The sequence below is a fragment of the Marmota flaviventris genome, chromosome 4 (genome assembly GCF_047511675.1).
Source record: "Marmota flaviventris isolate mMarFla1 chromosome 4, mMarFla1.hap1, whole genome shotgun sequence".
NCBI classification, from domain to species: Eukaryota; Metazoa; Chordata; class Mammalia; order Rodentia; family Sciuridae; genus Marmota; species Marmota flaviventris.
Window position 1 is genome coordinate 64,537,783 of NC_092501.1, and position 15,515 is coordinate 64,553,297.

A 15,515-nucleotide genomic window follows, 5' to 3' on the forward strand; every position below is an offset into this window, starting at 1 on the left:
TATACATTAAGAGCAAACTATATTCTTATTTTATATTTGGTGAAAAAGAAGTGAGATAATGTTCTCTAAGGCTAATATGCTAGAGTCCACTAATCTCAGCCTTTCAATCATAATGAGTTGGACACAAAGCTACAGAAATTTCCTTTTTTGATGTGTCATTGTGGGTTTATTTCATGCAGGAAATGATCTTAGAGAGTAATCCTGGTGCAGTGAGAAAGACTTTCTCTTCTTTCTAGGCTGTTGAGTCAGGATGGGCAGATTAATCAGTGACCTGACCTGGTAAAAGAAGCAGGATGTGAGTAATTATCCAATTCTCTGTTTTTCTGATGCTTGTAGAAAAGGAGAGGTATTTAGTGTGCAGGTAACCTTTAGTCCTAAGAGAGAGATTTTGATGTCTGGCCTTCTAGCAAGTACTGAGAGGACCAAGAACTAACCAACAAAAGTCCTTCCCCTGCAGTAGGCTGTAGGCTGGTTCTGCACTCAGCATTTAACTTATGTTGGAAGCCCTCCACCCAGCTGTGTCACTCAGGGTTGGCTTAAAGGAAGGGTTGTCTATGTGTGAACTAGGCAGAATGGCCTCATTTATACCTCTAAGTCTCGTGTAGGAATGGAATATCTATAATACTTGAAGGGAGGTGATTCCTTTGCCTTCCTCCTTCTCTCACCCAAAACAGAATATAAGCTTGTGCCTTGAGTACCCAGAATTCAAAACATGGATAGAATCTCACCTCTCAAGTGACACTGTAGTAAACAGGGCTGACTTTTAACTCTGGGATCTCCAAGTTTTGGACAGTCTTTCTATTTTGCATGTTTGCACCAGATTTTTCAAATCCTTGTTTTAGCAGAAATACCATGCGAAGCAACATCAGCTTAAGTAGGGGAGGGACACCTCCACTGGTTCAATCTAACTTTCCAGTCACTTCTCTGCAAAGCAAAATGAACAGGCTCAGCCCTGCTTGGGCTAGGTAATCACACTTGGGTTTAGGAAGCACTGGGCTTAGCTCAATCCGTTCAAGTTTATTACCATGCATATTGTATCACTGTGATTCTATTTTGCACTCCAGAAAATGCAGCTATTGTATGAATTACATAATAAATACATGTTTACTTATTTGATGAGAATGGCCCTGTTATAAGTTTCTCAAGAACTGGTTACAGCTAAATGTAAGAAAATTGAAATCTTTGAGGAAATATGAATCTATTTTGGGGTCAATTTTAGCAATTTTGACAAAATAACTATAAATCCTACTTAAAATAAGTACAAGTATACTCCCTTCCTCTAAAGTAGAAAGGCACTGAGCTGATGTTTCTTTATGAAATGCTTTTATGAGGCATTATGAGTTATTAATTTTGTCAAGTATTATAACTCTCTCTCTTTATAAGTCTTTTACATTTCTGTATGTATTTTGATGACCTAGTAGTGTTTTTTTTTGCTTTAACTATATCTTTAAACAATTGATTGGGCAATGAATAATCATTATTTATTTATACCTACAAATGTTTGGAAGCCAGACAATAATTTTTAACTCAAATGGAAAAGATAGTTAACTAAGATCAGACTAAACTATGCTAGCAGGTGAAAAGAAGGAAATGAGAAATTACTGCTGATCTCATGTGTTATTTTTACTTGGAATTAATTTGGGATTTGGGTCTGATGTCTTAATCACATGAAGTATTAACTATGCCATATGTGATTTGTGATTTATGATTTATGGCATGTATATTAAGCTTTATACACATATATTTGACATGAATAAATGTAATTTCAAATATTTTTCTCCATCAAAGTTATCAGCTTCAACTGGCAAAACTTTCCTTGAATTTTTAAACATACTTGAGGGGATATTATTTACTACTTTATAAACTTTCAAGCAAGTACAAGAGTAAAATGGAGAAGAAAAACTGTAAAGTGTTACAGTTTAAAAACTTCTTAAGGTCAAGGACACATATGGATATTGTTGACAGCTTTTTATTATTATTAATTGGAAATGGTTTTTGAAATATTGGAAGAGGAGAGGCTGGCTTGGATTCTGAAGAGCTAAATTAGAAGGCCAAGAACTTCTTTTTCAAATGATTATTTTATTCTATGTAATCTTTCATTGTTTGAGGTCAAGAAAAAAAATATAGCACAGCTTTATGTCCTGCGTTTTTAGTGCAATTGCAATGTGGGCCCACTACATTTAGGTGCATTCTAAAGAACTAACAGATTGTAGATTTTTGAAGGTGAACAAATCTGCTTGTCCTCTTTCAACTATGAAACCAGATTTGAAACAAAATTTTTTATTGTCTACTGAGCAACTTTTCTGTCTACTTTTGATTGAGACCACAAGTCATTTATTAAATCTCATGAAGTCATTTAGAGGCAAAGTTCCCAGGGGGAAATGTTTGTGCTTCTATTCTTAGAGTTACAGGAAAGCCTACTGGTGAAGAGTTTTGGGCTTTGAAGTCAAAAATCTTGAGTTTGCACCCTAGCTTTATCACTTAGCAGCCAGGTGACATTGGCTCATTTCCTAAGCCTAAATCTCTTCATCTGTGAAGAAGGGCACAGTTGGCAAGGAAAGATAATCACAAGGAAACGAGAAGGCTAAAATGAATCCTGTGGAGTTTGGTTAGAATTGCAAGTGCCAGTATGAAATGATGATTTTATTCATACATTTAGTAGATTGATAGAGACCAGTGTGTGCGGACACATAAAATGTGTGCGTATGGTGTATTAGCTCTGAGAGACTCTAGAAGCAATGAAATCTTAGTACTAATGAGTACACCTTGAGTCCATAATTTATTTTCTACATATCATTCTCCAATAAGTGGTACTAATTTGCTTAGAAATAGCTAATTTCAGTACCGAGTCATAGCAAGCATAAGATGAACCTGGAACATCTTACACCAAGTGAATAAGAAGTGGTCAAAAAGTGATGAGGGAAACCTCAAGAGAATATAGGAACCAACTCAAAGGATTTCTCAATGGCTAAATATGAAATAATTAAAACAAAACGAATCAACAACAGACCAACAGACCTATGGAACAGAATAGAGAGCCTAGAAGTAATCCCACATGTTTATTACTAGCTGATTTTCAACAAAGATACTAGAAACACTTATTGGAGAAAGGACAATGTTTTCAATAAATTTGCTGCTGGGAAAATTGGATATCCACATACAGAATCAAACCAGAACCCCATCTCTCATCAGTTACAAAACAGACCAAAAACAAAAACAAATCAAAACAACAACAACAAAACACAAAATAGATTAATAACTTAAATGTGAGATCTGAAACTATGAAGCTACTAGAAGAAAACAGGGAAGTGTGCAATGTATCGGACTAGGCAAGGGATTTTTTGGAAATTATCCCAAAACTGCAAAGGAAAAATAGACAAATGGAATTATACCTAACAAAAAAGTCTGCTCAGCCAAATAAACAATCAACAGAATGAAGATACAAACAAACTAAAGAGGAGAAAATATTTGCAGACTATATATCTGACAGGGGTTAGTATCCATAATATATAAGGAACCCATCAAAAAATAACAAATATAAACAAACAAAAAACAACTAAAAATGAGAAATAAACCTAAAAAGACGTGTCTCAAAAACACAAATGGCTAGCAGATATATAAAAAATGCAAATCCAAACCATATTGAGGAACCTTCTCTACTTCAGCAGGAATGGCTATTACCAGATAGATAAAAGATAACAGGTATTGTTGAGGATGTGGCGAAAAGGGAAAGCTTGTACAATGTTGGTGGAAATGCAAATTAGTACAGCCATTATGAAAAACAGTATAAAAATCCCTCACAAAGTCAAAAATAGAACTATCAAATGATTCAGCAATCTCATCACTGGGTATATGTCCAAAGGAGATGAAATCAGTATTGCAAAGAGATATTCATACTCCCAGGTTTATTATAGCATTATTCACAATAGCCAAGACATGGAAACAAATTTTGCATTCATAAAAATATGAATGGGTAAAGAAAATGTGGTACATATACATGCAGAAATACTATTTGACCATTAAAAAAATAAAGTCCTGTCCTTTGGAACAACATGAATGGAAGAGAATATTGGGCTAAGGGAAGTAAGTCAGGCATAGAAATACAGGAATTCAAAAAACTTGAAAACAAAAAGAAAAATAACTCAATTATAAATGGGTGAAGGAAGAAATACAGCTGGGTACAGTGGTACACACCTGAAATCCCAGCAGCTCAGGAGGCTGAGGCAGGAAGATCGCAAGTTCAAAGCAAGCCTCATCAATTTAGCAAGGCCCTAAGCAACTTGGTGAGACCCTGTCTCAAAATAAAACATAAAAAGTGATGAACATGTGACTCATGGGTTGAGTACCTCTGGGTTTAATCCCTGGTTAAAAAAAGAAAGAAAGAAAGAAAGAAATGCTCAACATCTGTAACAATCAGGGAAATGCAAATTAAAACTACATTGATACTTCATCTCACTATAGTGAGACTGGCAAATGTCAACAATACAAATATAATAATATATGTTGCCAATGATTTAGGGAATGAGGTACACTCATGTATTGTTGGTGGAACTGCAAATTATTGGAAAGCAGAATGGAGATTGCTTAAATACTAGAAATAGAACCATCATATGATACATATCCCACTCCTGAGTATATATTCAAAAGATTTAAAATCAGCATACTATAGGGTTACAGCCATATCAATGTTTATAGCAGTTGGCAATTCACGATAACCAATCAATGGAACTAACCAAAGTATCCTCCAATAGAATAATGGATAAAGAAAGTGTGGGATAAATGCAATGGAATATTATTCAGCCATAAAGAAGAATGGAATTGTGGTATTAGCTGGTGAATGAATGGCCCGGAGATTATCATGCTAAAGTGAAAGAAGCCAGACTTAGAAAGCCACAGGTCAAATGTTTCATTTGATTTATGGAAGCTAGTCCAAAATAAGGGGAGAGGGGGAAGAGAGAGAAAGAGAAGGAATGAAAGGGACAAAAGAGGGGTTTATCAAAATAGAATAAAGATTGGTGTACTAGATGAAGGAGACTGAGGTGGAGGGAGAAGGAATAGAAAAAAGGAAAACAGTAGAATGAATCTGACCTAACATTCCTATGTATATACCTATGAATATACCTCAGTGAACCTCAACATCATGTATACCCACAAGACACTAACTATTAAAAAAAAAACTAAAAGTAAATAGCAGAATGATCAGCAGAAGGAAGGGAACAGGGGCATGGAAAAGGGAGGCAAAGGGGAAATACTGGGAACTGAAATAGAGCAAATTACATTTCATGCTTTTATCATCATGTAAAAACAAATTTTAATATTATGCCTAATTAAAAACAATAAACAATAAAAAAGAAAAAAAGAATTACTTAAATTAAAACACTTTTACTTTTTAACATAAGGAACCAAGCAGCAAAAAAAAAATTTAGTGTAAAAAAAGAAAAGAAATACAAGTACTATGTAATCTCACTAATACATGGAAATTAAAAATCAATCTTTTAAAATTTGAGAGTAGAACGGTGGCTGACTGATACTGGGAAGAGTAAAGGGGAGGGATGGATGGGGGAAGATGGATCCGGTACCAAGCTATAGTAAGATAAGAACAAGAAGTTCTGATGTGCTATTGCCCAGTGGAGTGACTATAGAGAATGACAGTTTGTGGAAATATCAAAAAGTTAGAAGAAGAGATTTGGAATGTTTTCACCAAAAAGAAATCATAAATGTTTGATGAGATGGATCTGTACAACTTGATTTAAACAGTGTATAATGTACAGTGCATCAAAATATCATTGGTACCTCATATATATATATAATTTTATGTTGTTACATATCAGTCAAAATTAAATAAATATAAAGTCATATACTCTCAACTGATCTAAAAAAAATGGTGAGCTCTGGGTCCTTGTTTCTATAAATACAGAAATGAATCACAGATAAATGGGGTGAAGGAAAAACTTTCCTTGCAGTGGAACATAGAGATCATGATAATAGAAAAATAGCAAATTACCTCATAAGCTCACAATAAAAAGGGGCTATAAATAAGACAAAGGAAACCTATATGGAAACTTTTCAAGTTAAGTATGGCTAGAGTGACTCTAGGATTAAGGAAAGATATTTCACAGTGATCAAATGTCAGTTCATCAGGGAGATATCACACTTTTAAAATGGTATGCATTTGATAACATAGCTTCAAATTTCATAAAGCAGAGCTCAACTAAAAAAAGAAACTTTAAAAGCCCTCTTTCAATGTTTGTATAAATATTTTTTATAAGACGGACGAATGTTAGTTAGGATATAGCTTAAAAAATATGAAAAAGAAAAGAAAAACAACAAATTACTATTTGCAAGCCTCAGAGTGTGTAACCTCAGGGCTGCAAAGACCCCAGCATACAGTTTTGCCATCCCAAAGAGAGAACTTGGAGGACTCAAGAAGTCAGCATCACTTATATAGTAGGTTTCCAATTTAATCAGGTAGAAAAGTTGACTAAACCCAATCTGAGAGACACTTTTAAAAATAACTAGCCACAAGTCCTCAAAAGAGTCAATGTTATGAATGACAAGGAAAGACAGAGTAACTATCCTGGATCAAAAGAGATTGAACAGATGTGATAACCATGTGCAATACGTGATCCTGAACTAGATCTTGGCCTTCAGTAGAAAGTCATGTGACAATTATCAAAAACTGAAAACGTCCACACATTAGATAATATTATCCTATCGATGTTTTGCTCTTGATTTTCACCATTTTACTATTAATGTTGTTGATGTTAACATTTGGAGAAGCTGAGTGACAAGTACTAGTTTTACAAATACTGTAAGTTTAAAATCATTCCCAAATGAAAAGTTACAAAAATAATAATTGATTCAGGGAGTGTTAAGTGAGTGAATGACATGACATATGCAAATAGCCTAACAGAGAATCGGTCACATCGGAAGTGCTTATCACTGTTGTGATTTTCTTTTCTTCCAAGGTATTTATTTACCTATTCTCCAGAGGACGCAAGAGAGACAGGAGAGAAAGAGGGAATGCAAACTTAGCAGTTTATTGGCTTCCTTTATGAATCATGAATTTATGAAGAGAATCAAATAATTAGAATACATTGAAATTATGCCAGCTCACAAACGACTTATCAGGAAGTACCTTTATTTTTGTTACTTTGAGTTCCTATCATTAACATGTGAAATCTTCTATAATCCTCTTCTGTAATTTGTAATGTAGCTAAATTCTCTTTCTTAATTATAAAGACCCATTAATAAAGGACCTTTAAATAGTGTCACTTACACAGTATACTTTAGTAAATGCTACTAATCATCCACCTTGTTTTGCACATTTATATTAACAAAGCCTTCATATGTTACCAGACAGTAATAAGAAACATGATTTGTGTTTACATAGTATGAGACAATATTCTCAAGTGTGGGTTTTTATATTTCAACACCCTTCATTCTCATAATGAGATATAATTTTATTCTCTTTATACATGAGAAGACTGAAGCATGGAGAGATTAAGCAACATATAAAATGTCACAGAGTTCAAAAAGTTGAGCTGGGCTTTGAGCCCAGTCAGTTTTTTTTTTTTCCAGAACCCATAACTAACAACCAATGCACTAGAGTCTTGGGAATCAGAAAAGCAGCACAAAAATACAATACCAAACAGTATAGAATAATTGGCTGTACTCAATTTTAGTGCTATACAACAAGTTGCTACCAATAGTGGCTTAAAATGATTTTTTTTTTTAAATTTCAGAGTTTTTGTGGGTCAGGAGTCTGTTACATTTTAACTGGAGTCCTAGTTATTCAGGAAGAACAAGATGATATGAAAATGTTCACCATCTCTGTCCTCATTTCGAGGCTTGCATAGATGTCTTTCCTGGTGAAGTTATGGCTAAGGGCCCTGTTGTCTTGTTAAATATTGGTGGGGCCTATCTTTAGGTCCAAGGGACTTCTCAAGTCCCTGCCACATTGCCTTCTCCAAACTTTCTCATACTTCCATCCACTCTGACTTCAGGAAGGACCAAGTCCCTTTTAAGTGCTTATCTATTTGCACAAACTATTCTATTCTAATGAACTCCAAATCAGCTATTTAATAATATTTATAGGCTGAATTTTATCAACTATACGTTGTTCTCACCCCTGTACCTCAGAATATGGACTGTATTTGGACATAGAGCCTATAAAGAGGTAATTATGGTAAAGTGGGGACTTATGCCTAGGACCTAATTCAGTAAGACTCCTGCTCTTGAAAGAAATGGAGATTAAAATATCCACAATACACAGACAGAGGGATCCCCATGGGAGGATGGCCATCTGCAAGCCAGGAGAAAGGTCTTACAATGAAACTAACCCAGTTAAAATCTTGATCGACCAGCCTCTAGAACTGTGAGACACAATTATCTGTTGTTTAATCATCCAATCTGGACAATTTTGTTATGGTAGCTCTAGCAAACTAATACAGCAATCCAATTACAGAATATTTCCCATTGCATTTACATGGTCTGCCTGTACTCAAGGAAAAGGGATCATACAAACCATGTATCAAGGGATGATAAATGGCAGGAATTCTGACTACTATACTGTGCATAGATGCTTCTAAGTATATATTCATTTCATTGATATTCAGAGGAGTGTTCCAATTTGAATAAGATAGTTGTGGGTGAATCTATAGAGGAGTTCGGAAATGGAAAGATAACATGTAAAAAGGGTATTCAAAAGAACATCCTATAGTCTCAGATCATTAAAAATAAGTGTCAAAAACCTTTACAGAAATATCAGAACTTTCCACTTAAACTGCTTTGATGAGACAATGCTTACTTATTAAGTTAGTCAAGTTATATTGATTTTGAAACTTTTCATAAGAAAAATTTCATGTATTAGCCTAATATTTCAGTATGTGAACTGTACTTTAGGTTCATAATTTGGCCTATAAGTCAAATATTAACCAGATTGTGCCTTCTATTCTCATGTACCAAATTTATCTACTGTATTCTACAAGACTTGTCTACAATTTTAATCCTCCTTGAAAGTGATGTTCCAGGAAATTATGGAAAGGAAGAGGCATAAGCTAAGTTGGATCCAGAAAATAAAAAAAAAAAAGTTAGGTAATGTTTTTTGTTGATGTCTTAATGTTCCTTCTTCATATAAATACTACGTTGAGGGTCTTTCTCCCCAGTATTTTCTTCTCTATTAGTCAGCTTTTTATTGCTGTCACCAAGATATCCAACAAGAACAACTTACAGGAGGGAAAGTTTAATTTTGAGCTCATAGTTTCATAGGTTCAATTAATGCTCAGCTGGCTCCATTGCTCTAGGCTTTTGGTGAGGCAGAACATCATGGCAGAAAGGTGTGGTTGAGGACAGCTGTTCAGCTATTGGCAGTCAGGAAGCAGAGATGATAGATGGATGGAGAGATAGATAGATACAAGTGACAAAATATAAACCTCAGTGACCTAATTCCTATAGCCACACCCTCCTTGCCAACAATTACCAGTTAGTCCATTCAAATTATTAACCCATCAAATGGATTAATCCACTGATTAGGTTATAAACTATCATGATCTAATCATTTCACCTCTTATTATTTCTGTACTGTCTCACACAAGAACTTTCAATGGATACCTCATATCCAAGCTATAACACCCCCCTCTTTCTTTCCATCAAAGTCACCAAATTATTCTCATGAAGGAATGCAATAATAGTCACTGACAACATCATTTCAATTAAATTTGTATGACCTGTACAGGAGACTTGCTATTTAAGACTTCTTTATTGCTAAAAAATTCTAAATAGTATTTCTTAAGAAAATATATTATATTTGTCTAGTAGATAGAAATTTTCTGGTATTATTCTTCAGTTATGTTTGTATTCAACTACTGAGCAAGGTCAGTGACTACTTCCTTGATAACTGAGCCATGCAGGTTCAGAAATGCTACCAGTTGAATATAGTATTTGACGTAAAACCTGACAAAGTCAAAAGAAACACACATTAGTTCAGTCACAAAGAAGAATGGGTATTTGATTTTATATTTTGTATGAAACAGTTTAGATTAGCTAGGTTTTAATGTTCAATATCTAATTAAGAATTTTGTATCAGATAAAATCTACAATATATCAATGCCTACAGTAGAATGAAACTACTCTACATAATCTATACAAGAACTAAGATTAGCCACATGCAGAAAATTTTTCCAATGTCTCTTGTTTTCAGATGTAATGCACATTTCAGCATTTGTCTTTGGTTAGCAGTTAACAATGACTTGCTAATTATGGAACGATTCCATAAATTTTAATGGTAGAAATGAGTCAAAAAGATGCTATAACTCTATGAAGTACAAAGTATATTGTAGAATTTAGGACAATATAAGTCAAATGCTGAGGAACTCTTAAAAATAGTTTTTGCCTCATTGGTTGCTTGAATGCCGGCAGAGGGGAGGGCATGTAGAAGTTCTGGTGGGCAACATTCCTTAAGGTTTATATGTGACTTTTTCCATGGGGGGGGGTGAAGAACAGACTTTGACACTCTGATACACATATTAATGAGAATTAGTTCTTTAGAAAATTCTCAGAAACATACATTTGCCTCTATAGGATTAGAGTTTCATTCTGCATATTGATAAATCTTAGAATTGCTTTCTTCTGTTCATTTACTCTTAAGTATCTTAGAGGAAAAGAGATAGCTGAGCTCCTGTCTTAGTCCCATTATGACTTTATTAAGAGAAATGACAGTAATAATAAAAGTAAAAATGATTTACAACTGTGAAGTGCTTCATATTTTTTGTTGTATTTTCATAGAAATATGGGAGAATAGACTTAAATGTCTTTGAATATTCCCTTGGGGTAGTTAAAGTGAGTTATAAATAAGCTTCTATTACATGAAAAGAACATAAGGCTCAGAGAGAATAAGTACTCGAGTTTCTATAGCTCATAAAAAAATGAACTAAGCTTAGAATCCAAGCATTTTGACTCTTTTGAGGCAGATATGTTTATATTGTAGACATATGGCTTATATCTATCTCTATTTTAATGATAGTAACATAGAAGAGCTTCCAACAGTCATTACCTTTTAAATAGATGTTTAAAAATATCTATGTTTAGTAAGCATATTACTTGAATTGGTATCATTGTTATGCAATATCCAAAGGTAGGTGTGTGTGTGTGTATGTGTGTGTGTGTATGTGTGTGTGTGTGTATGTGTGTGTGTATTGTGTGTGTGCCTGCACACTGGTGCACTTTCAGTTGAAAGGGGGGTCAACTTATTCCTGATTCCCTCTTCATAATTTCTCTTAGCCATGGAGAAAAAGGGAAAAAGAATATGATTTTATAATTGGATTTTTTTCAATTTCAGTAGAGAGCTAACATCTCAATTTAGCCATTAATAGCAAAGACTATGTAATAGTAATAGTGCAACTGCATCGGGCTTAGAATTCTTTGTAACTATAATATGCAGACTTCTCTAATTCTCTCAGTGACTGTAGAAATTGAGAAAATAATAACTAAAGCTGAAAACAATGAAATAGGATAATTATAGAAAGAACTAATGAAATAATAAAGAAATAAGACAGATTGTTGAACGTTTTGTCCACAATTTACCTGAGACTGAAGTAGATGTAGAAATCCACCTTGATCATCTCCCAGTGAAAAAGAGATCTGTGTATATATAGGTAAGTTGCTATTCATGGTAGTGAAAGCAGACAGTGACTTGGAACTAGGGAAAGGAATATGCCTTTGTAGTCTTTCTCCTTTTTCATTGTTGGCAGGGGGAAATATAATATCCTTTAGACAGTCTTGGCTAATTCAGCTTTATGGAATTCATTTTGACTGTAACATTATTTGTACTAATTATAATACTGGAATTTACTAGCTAAGATTATTTGTTGATGAACTCATTTTATCCAAACAACATTCCTTTTTTTTTTAAAGTAAATAACAGAGATTTATTTCTTACAGTTCTGGAGGCTGGGGAGTACAAGATTCAGGTAGATTTGGCATCTGGTGAGTAAAGTTGACTTCTCTCTTGGGCCTCTTTTATAAGAATGCTAATTATGTAAGTGGAATTTCTTTGCCCTTTAATCACTTTCTAATATCATTACCACCTTGATATCCAAAAACCATTCTAGGGTAGCTATAGAATATTAATTTTGCTGGGGAAGAAATTATAGTTGAGATTCTATTACTTGTTTGAGATCTCATAGCCGAAGGTAAGTGGCAAAGCTGGGTAATAAATTCAGCTGAGTTACTTCAATTATTCAACTATTCAGAAAACATTTCTTGAAGGCCATGTGCCATGTTTTGCTCTGGGTTCTGGGGACAATTAATGAGCTAGTATTGTGAGTCTTCTGCTCTCAGGGAGATAATCTTCGTTTTGGGGTAATAGATAAGTAAAATAAATAAAATATTTTGAAGGTTTTGGTTAGTTCAAATGCAGTTGATCAGCATGAGGTCAACACTTTAGGTAAGATGGTCAAGAGAAGGCTTCTCTGATGAATACATGTTTTGATCTCACCTTTGGCATCTGAGAGAGAACCAGCTTGATTGCATGAAGACTCCGGGGCATAGAATGTGTCAGGACTCTGAGGAGGAATGAGCTTGCCTTGGCATATAAAGAATGAAAAGAGGTCACTGCGGGTAGAATATATGAGTAAAGGGGGACTATATGAAATAAAATGAGGCAAGCTAGGTAAAAAGAGGCTAAACCATGTTGAGGAGGAATTTAGAATTTATTGTAGAAACTCTTTTAAAATGGAAGACTTAGAGAGTGAAAGGAAAATTAATGGATAGTAGTTTTAGAATTGGGAAGCCATAGCAAAATTATTTGTGAAAAACAATCTGGACCACAAGTTCTCTCCAGTGTTGCTCACATATCATTTCTATTGTAATGTTCCTGTCTCCTTCTAGATTGTTTGGCGATAAGGTTAGATCAGCTGGCTGGGTCTTTATCCTGGATGAGTTAGACAAATGCCTCTTTAGAAAAGGAGAGCTATATTCAATTCCATAGATCCAAATCCAGGAAATTGCTCCTCTTCTTCATCTACCCTAGGTCAAATGGGGTATAATAAGGAAGTTTTTAGGACAGTCTATATACCCTAATTAAGAGGGCATTTTCCCTATAGGGAATATCCTTAAGAGTCTTTGAATAAATGAAACAAAATTAATAGAACCCTTTAGTTAATCAAAGAAAAATAGGTAAACTTATATTGGTCCATTTTTACTATTATAACAAATACCAAAAACTGTGTAATTTATGAGGAACAGAAATGTATTTCTTAGAATTTTAGAGGATGGAAAGTCCAAGATCTAGGTGTTGGCATAGGGTAATGATGTGGGCTGCTCTCTGCTTCCAAGATGGCACCTTGTTGCTGTGTCCTTTCATGACAGAAGTAAAGCAAGACATCATTTCCTTCACCTGTGTCCCCTTTCATAAAGGAGCTAATTCCATTCATAAATGACTCATGACTTAATCACTTCTCAAAGGCTACACGTCATAATCTGTTGCATTTGTGATTAAATTTGAATAGGAATTTGGAGCAGGCAACATCATTCAAAACAGTGCCTCATTCCTGAATTCTTTTGGAAAAAAAGTCAAATGAGAAAACTTTTTTAAAATGAAAGAATATTGAAAAATGGGGAAATGATACTTGAAATTTATATTTAGTTTGCTTCTGTTTTGTTTTCTTGCATTAGTTCATATTTGGACAAGCTTGTAGTTAATAATCAAATAATGTTTTTACCTAAGAAGTAAAGAGATAACATTATGCTTTATCCTTGTATGTAATTCAGAGATTAAGTATAAGTTTCTATAATAGATTATATGTGTGAGAAGTGACAGTAATTCAATTTTGATGATTAACTTTATTCATTACCTTTTAATCCTAAAGTATCTTTCCTTAAGCTGAGTATTCTTAGCCTGTTTTGGAAATGAAGCTTCAGGTACTCAAATTCTATGATCATTCCCAAGCAAAGTGGCACTTAAAAATTAAAAGAAACTAAAGATAATTACTGTATTACTTATTAATTATGGACTAAATAAAATTGTTGACGTGTCCATCATTTGTATGAGTCAAAATTTTATATTTTTTTCTTAATACATTTCTATAATTCTCTCTTCAAAAGAAACTCAAGGATATAATTACTGTGAATTTAATAGTTTACAGGTTTTTATTGAGTAGGTGGGGGTGAATATGTGTATCTTAAGATTGAAAGAAGAAATTATTGACTTTTTGTAAATCTTAAATATTTCAGATAGTTGTTAAAATATCCTTTAAAGAAGATGGAATGTAGTCTAAGTAGCTGTGTTTACAGAGTGAAAGAATGATAATACTTTATTGTTATGGTGAGAAATAGTTTCCTCTTTACCCTTGTTTTCAAAGTCCACTCATCTGCCTGTGACTTCTATAAGGACGATATTATTGTGAATTACTTTATCTGTAAAGGCAAAATGATATAGAAACCAAATTTGAGCTATGGCCACAATTTTCTCTTTGTTTTTGAAAGTCTCTGCCTTCCTACATGTGCCAGATACATTACATGTCTCTTTTCCTGGAACTGTTCTTCAAAAATAAATCCCATGTGTTAGACTGTAACCTTGGGGTGAATTTGCCTCTCAAAATTCCCCCATATTAGTATTTCTCAGTTTGCTCTTGTGCATATCTCCTTTTATTGGTGTCCCTAGGAACCAAATAATTTGAGGAGGCCTATAGATTTTAATTAACATCCCTTGAGACTTAAACATGAAGCGTTAGAGGCTGGGGATATAGGTCAGTGTTAGAGCACTATCCTAGCATGTGCAAAGGCCTGGGTTCAATTCCCACATACACATAAAAGGATGAAGTTCTAATGATAGAATTCCAGGCCTCTTGCCAGGCTGAGACGTGGGGAACAGTTCTCAGTTTGATTTTCCAACTAGACCACACAGATGTTGGTTCACTCTATTTGCTTATACTATTCCTTCTGCCAAATGTCACTTTCTAAGACTGATGAGTGAACCAAATAACCAACTATAACCTTAATTAGAACAACCAAAGAAGGAAAGAAGGAGATTATCAAGGATATATATATATATATATGTATACATATACATATATATATACATATATATATCCTCTTTTATTTTAGAATAGTAAATTCTAGTAGAAATGACCACTTTTTGTCACCTTTAAAATAATGAATTTTAGTAGTTTCCCCTTTACATTTATGCAGTGTGCTGGATCTAGGAGCCTGTATGTATCTGTGAACACATATACACCTGAGTAAGTGTGTGTGTGTAGATGTTAGTGTACAAATAGACACAGTGAACAGGTCAAAATATTGAGCAGAGAGAGACTAAAATACTTGAATGCTTTGTCAAAATAAGTTAGATTCTCTATTTTGTTTATTTTGAAATCACACGAAATATGTATTTGATGACTACCTTCCAGGAATATGGAAGACAGTGCTGCTTAGTGCCTCACCCATTCCAATAGGCTCAGGAAGCTGCTGCTCATCAGGCCCATGTGCACAATGTGAATGTTCTCCTGAAAAAGAGG